At 47.3% G+C, this 14,509-nt stretch overlaps 1 protein-coding gene across 1 annotated transcript in view; it reads right to left on the reverse strand.

The window, feature by feature from the left end:
- SPTB (spectrin beta, erythrocytic) overlaps positions 1-14,509 on the reverse strand; it is a 239,980-nt gene that overhangs the window by 224,153 nt on the left and 1,318 nt on the right. The gene's annotated exons all lie outside the window — the stretch shown is intronic.

Genomic DNA, 14,509 nt, shown 5'->3' on the forward strand with positions numbered 1-14,509 from the left:
GGAGACATAGGGATTTTAGGGTCTGCCCAGGTACAGGAGCAGGTAGCCCTCTTGGGCAAGATAATTTCTGAGCTTCAGTCTTATGTGAGAGAAATAAACCCTGTCCCCTTCCAGGCTCAGGTACATTCCTTCCTGCCAGGGGATAGAGTTTGGGTGAAAGACTGGAGGCTCCAGCCTTTGGGGCCCCGATGGAAAGGACCTTTTACTGTTTTGCTTTCTACCCCTGCAGCTGTGAAGGTCGCAGGGATTACTCCATGGGTCCATTGGTCTCGAATTAAGTCTGCTGACCAGACTGAGCCCAGCACGGATCAGACGGAGCCTAGACAGTGGAGAGCAGAAAGTGATCCAGCGGAGCCATTGAAGTTGCGCTTGACCCGAACCAAAGAATCTACTAGCTGAAAAGAAGGGTCAACTGCATACTGCAGGAGCTGCTGAACTTCGGCTTCACACTGAGACTCTTTCTTGCCTAGATTCTGGCTTTCTTGGAATTTGAGAGCTTGATCCTTGTCAGTTGAGGGTCTATCCCAACTGGTATAAGAACTCAAAGACTGAGAACACTATATTAGAGTAATCTGTGATTAGCACAGACTGTTGAAATATTATTGCTTAATTAGTTTGCTGTATTTGTTTTAGATTAGGAAGAAAGAAAATGTTAGTAGTTTGGATGCTTTTGTTGTTTTCTACTCCTTGCCTCCTTGTTCCTAAAACCCCAACTCGTTCCAACCTTTGGTTACACTCAGTCCAGGAACTAATTAGCCAGGCAAAGATTACTTCCCCTTGTATTGTGTGTTCCCGATTTTCTCCTTATACTACAGATGTCCCAGCTGTTCCTGTCCCTGTGCAGCTCCCAGCTCTTATACCTCCCTACTTTTCGAGTTCAGGCCCTTCGAGCCAGGATTATACTTGGTGGTCCTTTTATAATGCTACTTCCCCCTCTGACTCTTCTCTAAGGCCAGTTTTTACGTCTCCTTATCCAGCTTCTGGAGTGTTTTGTTTAACAAGAGACATCTCAACTGTTCTTCCCATTCCCTGTAATTATACTAATGTTCTCCCAGAGAAAGGAAAAAGCTGAAATAATTTCAGAAGTTCTTGATATGTAGATTTTGTTATAAGGAGATAGCTTAGATATAGATATAGAGACCATTATAAGTATGTAGAATATGTCTTATAAGGATGCTTACTTTAGAATATGCTGTACATACCGGGGTACAAATTATATCGTAGTGATAGGGTGAATCGGATTGGTGGAGGGGTAGCATTGTATATTAACGAGAGCCTTGAATCAAATAGATTGAAAATTCTGCAGGAAGCAAAACACTCCTTGGAATCACTGTGGATTGAAATTCCATGTGCAAAGGGGAAAAGGATAGTGATAGGAGTGTACTACCGTCCGCCTGGCCAGGACGAACAGACGGATGCGGAAATGTTAAAGGAAATCAGGGACGCAAACAAACTGGGCAACACAATAATAATGGGGGATTTCAATTACCCGCATATAGACTGGGTTAATGTAACATCTGTACACGCAAGGGACATAAGATTTCTTGATGAAATCAAGGACAGCTTCATGGAACAGCTAGTTCAGGAGCCGACAAGAGAAGGAAAAATACTAGACTTAGTCCTTAGTGGTGCTCATGATCTAGTGCAGGGGGTAACGATACGAGGGCCGCTTGATAACAGTGATCATAATATGATCGGTTTTGATATTGGCATTGAAGGAAGTGAAACTAGGAAATCAAGTACGCTAGCGTTTAACTATAGAAAAGGTGATTACGACAAAATGAGAAAAATGGTGAAAAAAAGACTGAAAGGAGCAGCTCGCAGAGTAAAAAACTTGCATCAGGCGTGGATGCTGTTTAAAAACGCCATCCTGGAGGTTCAGGACAAATATATTCCACGTATTAGAAAAAAGGGAAAAAAGACTAAACGTCAGCCGGCGTGGCTAAACAGTAAGATAAAGGAAATCATTAGAGCCAAAAAACAATCCTTCAGAAAGTGGAGAAGAGAACCAACTGAAAGTAACAGGATAGATCATAAGGAATGCCAAGCCAAATGCAAAGCGGAGATAAGGAGGGCAAAAAAGGACTTTGAGAAGAAATTAGCGTTGGAAGCAAAAATACATAGTAAAAACTTTTTTAGATACATTAAAAGCAGGAAACCGGCCAAAGAGTCGGTTGGGCCGCTGGACGAAAATGGTGTTAAAGGGGCGATCAAGGAGGACAAAGCCGTAGCGGAGAAATTAAACGAATTCTTTGCTTCGGTCTTCACCGAGGAGGATTTGGGGGGGACACCGGTGCCGGAAAGAATATTTGAAGCGGGGGAATCGGAGAAACTAAACAAATTCTCTGTAACCTTGGAGGATGTAATGGGTCAGTTCAGCAAGCTGAAGAGTAGTAAATCACCGGGACCTGATGGTATTCATCCCAGAGTATTAATAGAACTAAAAAATGAACTTGCGGAGCTACTGTTAGAAATATGCAATCTGTCCCTAAAATCGAGTGTAATACCGGAAGACTGGAGGGTAGCCAATGTTACTCCGATTTTAAGAAGGGTTCCAGAGGAGATCCGGGAAATTATAGACCGGTGAGTCTGACGTCGGTGCCGGGCAAGATGGTGGAGGCTATTATTAAGAATAAAATTGCAGAGCATATACAAAAACATGGACTGATGAGACAAAGTCAGCACGGATTTAGTGAAGGGAAGTCTTGCCTCACCAATCTAATGCATTTTTTTGAGGGGGTAAGCAAACATGTGGACAATGGGGAGCCGGTTGATATTGTATATCTGGATTTTCAGAAGGCGTTTGACAAAGTGCCGCACGAAAGACTCCTGAAGAAATTGCAGAGTCATGGAATCGGAGGTAGGGTATTATTATGGATTAAGAACTGGTTGAAAGATAGGAAGCAGAGAGTAGGATTGCGTGGCCAGTATTCTCAGTGGAGGAGGGTAGTTAGTGGGGTCCCGCAGGGGTCTGTGCTGGGTCCGTTGCTTTTTAATGTATTTATAAATGACCTAGAGATGGGAATAACTAGTGAGGTAATTAAATTCGCCGATGACACAAAATTATTCAGGGTCGTCAAGTCGCAGGAGGAATGTGAACGATTACAGGAGGACCTTGCGAGACTGGGAGAATGGGCGTGCAAGTGGCAGATGAAGTTCAATGTTGACAAGTGCAAAGTGATGCATGTGGGTAAGAGGAACCCGAATTATAGCTACGTCTTGCAAGGTTCCGCGTTAGGAGTTACGGATCAAGAAAGGGATCTGGGTGTCGTCGTCGATGATACGCTGAAACCTTCTGCTCAGTGTGCTGCTGCGGCTAGGAAAGCGAATAGAATGTTGGGTGTTATTAAGAAGGGTATGGAGTCCAGGTGTGCGGATGTTATAATGCCGTTGTATCGCTCCATGGTGCGACCGCACCTGGAGTATTGTGTTCAGTACTGGTCTCCGTATCTCAAAAAAGATATAGTAGAATTGGAAAAGGTACAGCGAAGGGCGACGAAAATGATAGTGGGGATGGGACGACTTTCCTATGAAGAGAGGCTGAGAAGGCTAGGGCTTTTCAGCTTGGAGAAGAGACGGCTGAGGGGAGATATGATAGAAGTGTATAAAATAATGAGTGGAATGGATCGGGTGGATGTGAAGCGACTGTTCACGCTATCCAAAAATACTAGGACTAGAGGGCATGAGTTGAAGCTACAGTGTGGTAAATTTAAAACGAATCGGAGAAAATTTTTCTTCACCCAACGTGTAATTAGACTCTGGAATTCATTGCCGGAGAACGTGGTACGGGCGGTTAGCTTGACGGAGTTTAAAAAGGGGTTAGATAGATTCCTAAAGGACAAGTCCATAGACCGCTATTAAATGGACTGGAAAAATTCCTCATTTTTAGGTACAACTTGTCTGGAATGTTTTTACGTTTGGGGAGCGTGCCAGGTGCCCTTGACCTGGATTGGCCACTGTCGGTGACAGGATGCTGGGCTAGATGGACCTTTGGTCTTTCCCAGTATGGCACTACTTATGTACTTATGTACTTATGTATTCTGTGTAAATTAATAAGTTTTGTTTCTGTGTAGAATGTCTGTTAAATTCTGTATTACTCTTTGTCTGCTGTTTAAGAGGTCAAGCAAGGACTGCAGTGAAGAGGCCAACATGTGTTTTAAGTTATCTGCAGTTCTGGCTGGTTCAATGTATAAGCTGATAGGGGAAAGAGGTCAGGACTAGTCAGCTCTCTTCTCCTTGATTAATTATAGGTAAAATGTAGAAATGGTCTTGAAAGTAATAACCTGATATGTATGCTATTAAGTAAGATTGGCCCTTGACCCCTTTAATGAATGCCAGAGTTTAGTTAGCAGTTAGTACTAGGAATATGAGAAATCAATCATAATAACATGTAAGAGACTGGAGCCCAAATGTCTGGTGTAAGGGCCCCAGGTCACAGGTCAGTTTAGGATGTCTGGAACCTATGTAACTGATATTTGTATGGAGCTGATTGGTTGAGGCAAGGTAATCAATCTATTCCTTAACCAATGGGAGAGTAAGGGGGCTAGGCTAGGCTAGATAGAACTGTATTTAAGTGGGAGAAGAAGCAGTTTACGTCAGAAGGAGCTCAGAAGAAAGAGAAGGACAGAAGGAACAGACAGAAGAAGGAGAAGACAGCATAAGAAGAGAAGCAGCTGAGACAGAAGCCACAAAGACACAGAGAGCTGAGAGAAAGACACAGAGAGCTGAGAGAGAGACAAAGAGAGCTGAGAAAGAGAAGAAGAGACTTAATGCTGATGTTCTACTTTGTTTGCTGGCAAATAAAGAAGATTTCTCTCTCATTCTGGTGTGCTGTCTGACTTCTGAAGTATCATAAATTCATGCATCCATTCCTGCAACAGTCTGGCTTGTAGCATGTGCATAGCTCTGCTAGTTCTCTGTGTGTGTTTCCAGTGCATGACTAGTTAGCTTAGGCACCATCTGGCTTGTAGCCTGTGCATAGCTCTGCTAGTTCTCTGTGTTTGTTCCTAGTGTTAGACTAGCCGCCCTTGCTAGCCACTATCCCGAGACTGTGCTTGTTCCTAGTGTTAGACTAGCCGCCCTTGCTAGCCACTTTCCCGAGACTGTGTTTGTTCCTAGTGTTAGACTGGCCGCCCTTGCTAGTCACTATCCCGAGACTGTGATTGTTCCTAGTGTAGACTAGCCAGCTTAGGCACCGTCTGGCTTGTAGCCTGTGCATAGCTCTGCTAGTTCTCTGTGTTTGTTCCTAGTGATAGACTAGCCAGCTTAGGCACCGTGTGGCTTGTTAGCCTGTGTATAACTTTGCTAGTTCCCTGGGTTTGTTCCTAATACTTGACTAGCCAGCTTAGGCACCGTGTGGCTTGTAGCCTGTGTAAAGCTTTGCTAGTGTTCTGTGTTGTTTCCAGTGCATGACTTGTTAGCTTGGGCACAGCTTTGTTGTTAGCTGGTGTATAGCTTTTCTAAGTCGCCTGAGTTTGCTCTGTGTATGTTGCTTGTGTATGACTGGTTTGCCTGGGTATAGCATTCCTATTAGCCTGGGTACTGTCTACTAGTCATTGTGTTGAAACCTGCCGACTGCCAGAACCCGGACAGTCCCTGCCTGTCTGCCTTGCCTTCGCCTAGGTGCCAGGGGGCACTCTTGGATCTTCATTCCTGCTGTTCCTGCTTGCAAGTTCTAGTTCCGGGTTTTCCTGTAAGTCCTACCGGCTGCCAGAACCTGAGGGCTCAACCCTCGGGGAAAGGCGGTCAAGTGTAGGTGAAGCCTAGGTCCCGTGTGTTCCAGTCCAGTGGGTTTCACTCCTGTATGTTCCAGTCCAGTGGGGCCACTCCAGTGTGTCCAGTCCAGCGGGCCCCACTCCAGTGCGCACCCGTCCGGTGAGTTCCAGTTCTGAGTATTCCTGGGTAGAACTCAAGTCCGGGGTTCCGGTCCAGTGTTGTCTCATCTCCACCTGGAAGGTGATCTTGCCTGCCACTGCCGCTCCACGGTAGTGGCCTATGGACTCACAAACCCCGTGCTCCTGGGGAAGAAGCCTGAAAGTATGCCAAGGTCCTCGAGAGCGCGGCAAGCGACCACTCGTGCGGTTGCATGACTCTGCTCAGTCTGTCGGCCAGACTGTTGTTTACGCCTGCCAGGTATGTGGCTTGGAGGAGCATGCCGAACTGGCAAGCCCAACGCCACATCCCGACGGCTTCCTGACACAGGGGGCGAGATCCGGTGCCCCCCTGCTTGTTGATGTAATACATTGCAACCTGATTGTCTGTCCAAATTTGGATAATTTGACAGGACAGCCGATCTCTGAAAGCCTTCAGTGCGTTCCAGATCGCTCGGAGCTCCAGGAGGTTGATCTGAAGATCCTTTTCCTGGAGGGACCACAGTCCTTGGGTGTGAAGCCCATCGACATGAGCTCCCCACCCCAGGCGAGATGCATCCGTCGTCAGCACCTTCGTGGGCTGTGGAATTTGGAATGGACGTCCCAGGGTCAAATTGGTCCGAATGGTCCACCAGTGCAGTGAAGTGCGGCAACTGGTGGAGAGGCGGATGACATCTTCTAGATTCCCAGTGGCTTGAAACCACTGGGAAGCTAGGGTCTATTGAGCCGATCTCATGTGAAGACGAGCCATGGGAGTCACATGAACTGTGGAGGCCATATGACCCAGAGGTCTCAACATCTGCCGAGCTGTGATCTGCTGAGACGCTCTGGTCTGGGAAGCCAGGGACAGGAGGTTGTTGGCCCTCGCTTCGGGAAGGAAGGCCTGAGCCGTCTGAGTATTCAGCAGAGCTCCTATGAATTCCAGAGACTGGGCTGGCTGGAGATGGGACTTTGGGTAATTTATCACAAACCCCAGCAGCTCCAGGAGGTGAATAGTGCACTGCATGGACCGGAGAGCTCCTGTCTCCGAGGTGTTCTTGACCAGCCAATCGTCGAGATATGGGAACACGTGCACTCCCAGCTTGCGTAGATACGCCGCTACCACCACGAGGCACTTTGTAAACACCCGTGGGGCAGAGGCGAGCCCAAAGGGCAGCACACAATACTGAAAGTGCCGTGTGCCCAGGCGGAATCTGAGATACTGTCTGTGAGCTGGCAGTATCGGGATGTGAGTGTATGCGTCCTTTAAATCCAGGGAACATAGCCAATCGTTTTTCTGAATCATTGGCAGAAGGGTGCCCAAGGAAAGCATCCTGAACTTTTCTTTGACCAGGAATGTGTTCAGGCCTCTCAGGTCTAGGATGGGACGCATCCCCCCTGTTTTCTTTTCCACAAGGAAGTACCTGGAATAGAATCCCTGCCCTTCCTGCCTGGGTGGTACGGGCTCGACCGCATTGGCGCTGAGAAGGGCGGAGAGTTCCTCTGCAAGTACCTGCTTGTGATGGGAGCTGAAGGATTGAGCTCCCGGAGGACAATTTGGTGGAGGGGAGGCCAAATTTAGGGCGTATCCGCACCACACTATTTGGAGAACCCACTGGTCGGAGGTTATGAGAGGCCACCTTTGGTGAAAAAATTTTAACCTCCCTCCGACTGGCAGATCGTCCGGTACGGACACTTTGAGGGCGGCTATGTTCCCATGGATCCAGTCAAAAGCCCGTCCCCGGCTTTTGCTGTGGAGGCGCAGGGGGCTGCTTAGGCGCACGCTGTTGATGAGAACGAGCACGCTGGGACTGTCCCTGTGCCTGACGAGGCCTTCGGGCCGGCTGGGTGTACCTACGCTTGGTAAAGGCATAGGGCGCAGCCTGCCGGGCCCGGGAAAAACGTCCACCTGCTGAGGTGGATGCTGAAGGCGCCCGGTGGGAGAGCTTGTCGAGAGCGGTTTCCCGCTGATGCAGTTGGTCCACCAGCTGCTCGACCTTCTCGCCAAAAATGTTATCCCCCCGGCAAGGGACGTCGGCCAGTCTCTGCTGGGTGCGGTTGTCCAGGTCAGAGGCACGCAGCCATGAGAGCCTGCGCATCACTATACCTTGGGCCGCAGCACGAGATGCCACGTCACAGGTGTCATAAATACCCCTGGACAGGAACTTTCTGCACGCCTTCAGCTGCCTGACCACCTCCTGAAAAGGCCTGGACTGCTCCGGCGGGAGCTTGTCAACCAGGTCCGCCAGTTGCTTCACATTATTCAGCATGTGGATGCTCGTGTAGAGCTGGTAAGACTGGATGCGGGTCACAAGCATGGAAGATTGGTAGGCCTTCCTCCTAAACGAGTCCAGAGTGCGAGACTCCCGCCCCGGGGGCGCCGAGGCAGTATCCCTCGAACTCTGTGCCCTCTTGAGAGCAGAGTCCACGACCACCGAGTCATGAGGCAATTGGGGCCGCATTAACTCTGGGTCCGAGTGGATTCTGTATTGGGACTCTGCTTTCTTGGGGATGGTGGGATTAGATAGTGGTCTCAACCAGTTCCGAAGTAGTGTCTCTTTGAGGACATTGTGCAACGGTACCGTGGAGGACTCTCTAGGTGGTGATGGATAGTCGAGGACCTCGAGCATCTCAGCCCTCGGCTCATCCACAGAGACCACGGGAAAGGGAATGCAAATAGACATATCCCTGACAAAGGAGGCAAAGGAGAGGCTCTCAGGTGGCGAGAGCTTTCTCTCTGGTGAAGGAATGGGGTCGGAGGGAAGGCCCACAGACTCCTCTGAGGAGCAATATCTGGGGCCCTCCTCCTCCCCCCACGAGGCCTCTTCCTCGGTGTCGGACATGAGCTTGTGCAGCTCAGTCCTCAACCGGGCCCGGCTCGACGTCGAGGCACCGAGGCCTCGGTGGCGTCGTCGAGCGGTGGATTCCCGCGCCGGCAGGGATGAAGCTCCCTCCATCGACGGGGACTCCACCTGCGTGGCGGTCGAGACCGGCGCCACAAGCGGCGTCGGCGTCGAAGGCCTCGGCACCGGGCTAGAGCACGCCGGCGCCACAGTCAACGGCGGCGAGGGTGCAAGCACCCCCGGCGCCGGCACAGTCTGGCGCATCAGCCCTTCCAGAATCCCCGGAAGGATGGCTCGGAGGCACTCGTCCAGGCCCGCTGTCGGGAAAGGCGAGGGGGCCGGTAGAGGCGTTGGTGCCGGAAGCTGTTCGGGTCCAGGAGACTGCACCGAAGTGCTGGCACCCTGACGCGGCGGTACCTCTACTACAGAGGGGGACCTCTCCTCTCGACGCTGCCGCTTCCTCGGCGTCGACTCATCTCCGGCGCTGGGAGCCGGATGCATCGAAGGCGACCGATGACGGTGTTTCTTCGTCTTTTTGCGGTGCCCGTCATCGGCGCTTGGTGGAATTGAGGAGGAGGAGGTCGATCCCCCTCGGCCTCGAGGGACCGGGTCCGACAGGGTTCGGTCCCGAGGGCCCTGGGTAGAGGGAGTGACCGGGGCCGATTGCCCACGCGGCCTCTCACCCTTGCCTTCACCGGGGGACCGGCGGTCCGACGGGACCTGTGCTCCTGGGGTCGATGCCATCGGTGCCGATTTCGTGGACATCGATACCGGTGCCGAAGAACCAGCCGTCGATACCGATGCCGTCGAAGTCGACGTCGAGGGGCCGGCGCAAGTTGCAAAAAGACGGTCCCGAAGAACTTGCCTCGCTACTTGTGTCCGTTTCCGGAGACCGAGACACAAAGTACACGTCTTGGTATCGTGCTCCGGCCCGAGGCACTGGAGGCACCAAGCGTGAGTGTCGGTCTGCGAGATATGCCAGCCGCACTGACCACACTTTTTAAATCCACTCGGGACCTTCGAGGACATCGACGGAAAAATTGCGTCGGCGAAATCAAAGTCGTCGATGGTGGCGGTAAAAATCACACCTAGAAAATAAATCGACCGCGCGGCCACAAGGCCGCAACGCAACGCCCCCGCTAAGAGACGAGAGAAAAACAAAGTTCAGCGTTTTTTTTTTTTTTGTAAAAGAAACTAAAAGAGAAACGCGAACAACGAAAAAAGAAGAAGATTCGCGCGAAAACGCGATCCGGTTTCCGGGGCTGACAAAGAGAGAGACGAACATGGCTCTCTCCAGCGCGGAAAAGAAAAGACTGAGCGGGAACGGTCACGCACGGGCGGGAAGACGGCCGCGCATGCACGGTGGGCGTGCCCTGCGTGCGGGACCGCCCGCAAAGTTTTGTTCCGGTTGGTGGGGGCTGCCGTGGACGTCAACCCAGTCGTGAGAACAAGCAGCCTGCTTGTCCTCGGAGAAAGACTGTACCCGAACTCTGGTTTTACCTCCATGATACTCATGAAAGGCTTCATTGTAAACATTATGATTTGTGGTAGACTGAACTGTGAATTTAGAGTAAGGAAAGGTTCATGGGTGGGGAAATGGTGGTAAGATGTTTCAAAACCCACTTGTTTGAAAAGTTTATTCTGCATCACTAATACTTGCTTTTGACATTGGTAAATTCTTGCTCTTACTTGGTATCTGCTTAGAACCATTATTGGGAGCTGGTGGAAAATAAGCACCACAAAGCAGGGTGAAGATGGTGAGTCCCCTCCTTTTCCAATGCAAAGCTGACAAGTGTTATAGTTAGTCTGGGGATGCTTAAGGTGAAACATAAGTCTATGTCGAGATCATTTGAATGAATGAATGGGATTTTAATATCCTAGCGGGTTATAAGTACATTTTTGTGACAATTGGAAGCACATGATTTCTGTCTTCAGCATGGACTTTAAATGACTGAACGTTAGCGTTTGGATCAGGATTGTACTTGGGCTTCTATACAAATAAGTACTTTTGTACATAATGAATTGAAATGATTGATAAGAGATCCGGTGCAATGATTTAAATCTTTATTTTCAGTCTATGGCTGAATCAGTCCAAGATTTATGCAGCCCAATTTAAGCACTTATCTTATGCGTAAGTGCCAACTCCATCCCCAGAATGCCCACAAGTTAGCTGGTTTCGGTGTAGAACGAGTAGAAATAAATTGGTTTTTTACTTGTTCTAAAAGTACAAAGACTAGGGGACACTCAAGGAAGTTGCATGGAAATACTTTTAAAACAAACAGGGTTTAAAAAAAGGTTTGGATAAGTTCCTGAAGGAAACGTCCATTGTCTGCTATTGAGACAGGCATGGGGAAGCAACTGCTTGCCCTGGGATTTGTAGCATGGAATGTTGCTACTCTGAGATTCTGCATGGAATCTTGTTACTCTTTATGATTCCAGAATCTTGCCATTCTTTGGGGTTTTACATGGAATGTTGCCACGATTTGGGTTTCTGCCAGGTACTTGTGACCTGGCTTGGCCACTGTTTGGAAAACAGGATACTGGGCTAGATGGACCATTGGTCTGACCCAGTATGGCTACTTTTATGTTCTTATGATTACCTCAAATATTCAGTTAAGTGCTGCTGAATGTCGGCGGTTAGCCACAGACAAGCAATTCAAATGGTCAGGAGCCTCTCCTGCCTGCTTAAATTATTTTGAATATTGACTGGATTGGCTCTTGAAAAGCGGCATTGTCGCCTTCTGATCACCCATCCTTCTCTCCCTGTTTCAAGAGACAATGCCATTGGAATGTTTTTATGCTTCATTTATATATTCTGATTTTGTTGCTTATTTCTGATCCGAAGGAGGATTTGCCTTCAAAAGCTAGTCAAAAAGTGTATTAAGTTAGTCCAATAAAAAAAGATATCATCTGATTTATTTTTTTATTTTATTTCTATTCTCACTTTTGAAAAGCTGGGAATTCTGTCGGGGTTTTCTTGCCAGTATGCTTCTGCAAGCTGAGAGCAAATTGTTTCGACAATGCAAGCAGTAAAACCTGAAATCCATTTATACTGCGAGCAGGGAGCCTGTCCTTACAGCAGCAGGCACATTATTTCCTAAAGCTTCTGGATTAAAACATTGCAACCAGCTGGACACCGAGAGAGTGATAAAGATGAGAAAAGGAAGAAGAGGGAAACTCAGGACGTACCTGCCATAGTCCTGTTTCCAATTCATTTTCACTCCTGTTGGTTTAAAAAATCAAACAAACACACATACACACACACAGAGCCTACCAGCCTACAGAAATATTTCCTGTCATTTTGGGTGCCACAGGATTGATCACAAATAACATGTATGTTGCCTATACATGTTACATCTTATGAACACCAGAAAGAAGCTCTCTTTGGCACAATGCAAGTACTATTGAGAGCATTAGTAAACGTGAGAGACGGAGATCATCCTCCACATACTCTGGCAGGAGTGAGGTTCATTTATGTGCAAAACTAACCCATTTGGAGAAAGTGCCCCCTACCAGTTCTTTGCTATAGCAAAGTGTTCCCTCCTGTTCACGAAATCATTTTAACTATTGTTGCATATCCTCACTGACAGGAACATGTCTGTAACTGACTCATTCATCACTGCTGTACAAGTGCCTATAGGGTAGAGGAAAGCAGGGGAAACAATACTGTTAAAATGTCATCCCAGTCCCTCAAAATTGAAATCTGGGCTTAACACATCCTAACATGTGCAAAGCCCAGATTTAACGCTGAACATTTTTTTTTCACTTTTTATTTTTCCCATTAGCACACGGTACCTGCTGAAAGTTAATGCATAAAACACTTACTACTGCTTATTTAGTTGACTCTACATTAACCAGTTAGCATTCGCTAATCATAACATGCGCGCTGGTTAACGCATCCACACCCATTCTTTGTCTATGATACACCCCCTCTGAAAAATATATTTTTTAAAAATACAAAATGTACAAGTTAGCACATGTAAACAGGCAAAATACTGCAAAATGCTTTTAACACATTTTTCAGTAGCCTGTTTTTCAACACTAATGCCACATTAAGGGGATATTCTATATATATAGGGCTAGATTCTAGATATGGTGCCTAAAACATTGCTACCGAAAAACCTGAATCAGCAGTATTTTATAAGCCACGCCTACAATTCAGCACAGTTTATAGAATACTTAAGAGGAGAGGTCATGCGTAAATTTAGGCTCCGCCATTTACACCCATGAAAATATGGTGCAAATGCTCACGCCTAAATTTACGCGGGGCTCCACCATTTGCATCAACAAAAATATAGTGCAAATGCCCACGCCTAAATTTACACACAGAGCACTGTTGTTCTACAATCATGTGTGTATCTCAAAACCACGGCCTTGATCCACCCCAAAAAGCCCATGAACCCCCCGGACATCCCATTTCTGCGCCTTCTTTTTCGGGCTGCATGTAAATTTTAGGTATGGATCCTGTGCCTTACCATATGTGGGTAAGTCCCAATTAAATCTAATTAGTACCAATAATTTCTTATCTATTAAATTGCATGCACAAAATCGGGAGTGTGGCTAAATTTCACGCAATTTTTGATGATTTTTATACAATCCCCCCTGATTTTATAAAAGTTAAGCACAGAAAAGATCCACGCAGAGCCCCTATTCTATAAAGGGTGCCTGACCTCTATAGAATACTGAGACAATGGAGTACATGATCAACAGGATAATTCCAAGTGAAACCAAGGAGAAGAGAGATAGAACAATAATGCTTTAATGGTAGATAAGACTTATCTACCATTAAAGCATTATTGTTCCACCTCTTATCTCCTTGGTTTCACTTGGAAATGTCCTGTTGATCACGCTATGCCCTTGTCTCTGCACTCCCCTTCGTAGCGGATCCAGTTTCTCCACTTCTGTGGTTGCTCTATAGAATTCTGGCATAGAGCACAGGTCATGACTAACTTTGGGTGCCAGACTTAAGTTTGATAGAAACAGGTGTAGTTCCGATTCCCAAACTTAGGCACATTTCGGCACTGTTCTATAACTTGGTGCCTAACTTTTAAGAGTACTCACGATTCACCTATGCCCCTCCAATGGCCACATTCCCTTTTGGGTTGTGTGTGGGAAAAGTTAGTTGCCAAGTTATAGAATAGCACAACAAGGGAGATCAGTGCACAACTTCAATCAAGCATCAATAGGCGTCAATTAAGTGGCCAATTGGTGTCCATTTCCTCATTAAGTTGCGTACAGATCTCAGATCTGCGTGCAAATTCCGGTGCCCTATTTATTTATTTAAAATATTTATTAACCGCGGTTCTAGGCAGTGTACATAGCAACATGCATAGTAAAATATCATAAAAACAAGCAGTAATGTAAAATAAACAGTATACTAACATTATAGAACACAAAATAACAGCTTGCATGAAAATAGATTACTTGCTCAGAAATAAAGTGTGCCAAAAGCCATAGCATGCCTAATTACAGTAAGCCAAATTAAATATGTGAGCCTTCAACAATTTTCTAAAGCGTAGAACAGTGTCAATGCTTCTAAGCTCAAAGGGCAACGCATTCCAAAGCATGCACCTTCGACACGGATCACACAGGTTCAGTAGACATGGAGCCTATATAGAATCCAGGGTAAGGGCTTAATGCCCTTTAGTAAAAGGGCCCCTCAATTTTCAAGCAACAGTACCACAAAGAAGATAGAACTCAGTAACTTCTGAGGTCTCATTCTATCAAAAAAATAAATGTTTCACTTCTCCAAATAAGCACAGCTTTTTATTTTTGACAATTTAAGCTGGAAGTGCCCAATCCTGTCCAATTATGACT

Source organism: Microcaecilia unicolor, chromosome 9 (genome assembly GCF_901765095.1).
Source record: "Microcaecilia unicolor chromosome 9, aMicUni1.1, whole genome shotgun sequence".
NCBI lineage: Eukaryota > Metazoa > Chordata > Amphibia > Gymnophiona > Siphonopidae > Microcaecilia > Microcaecilia unicolor.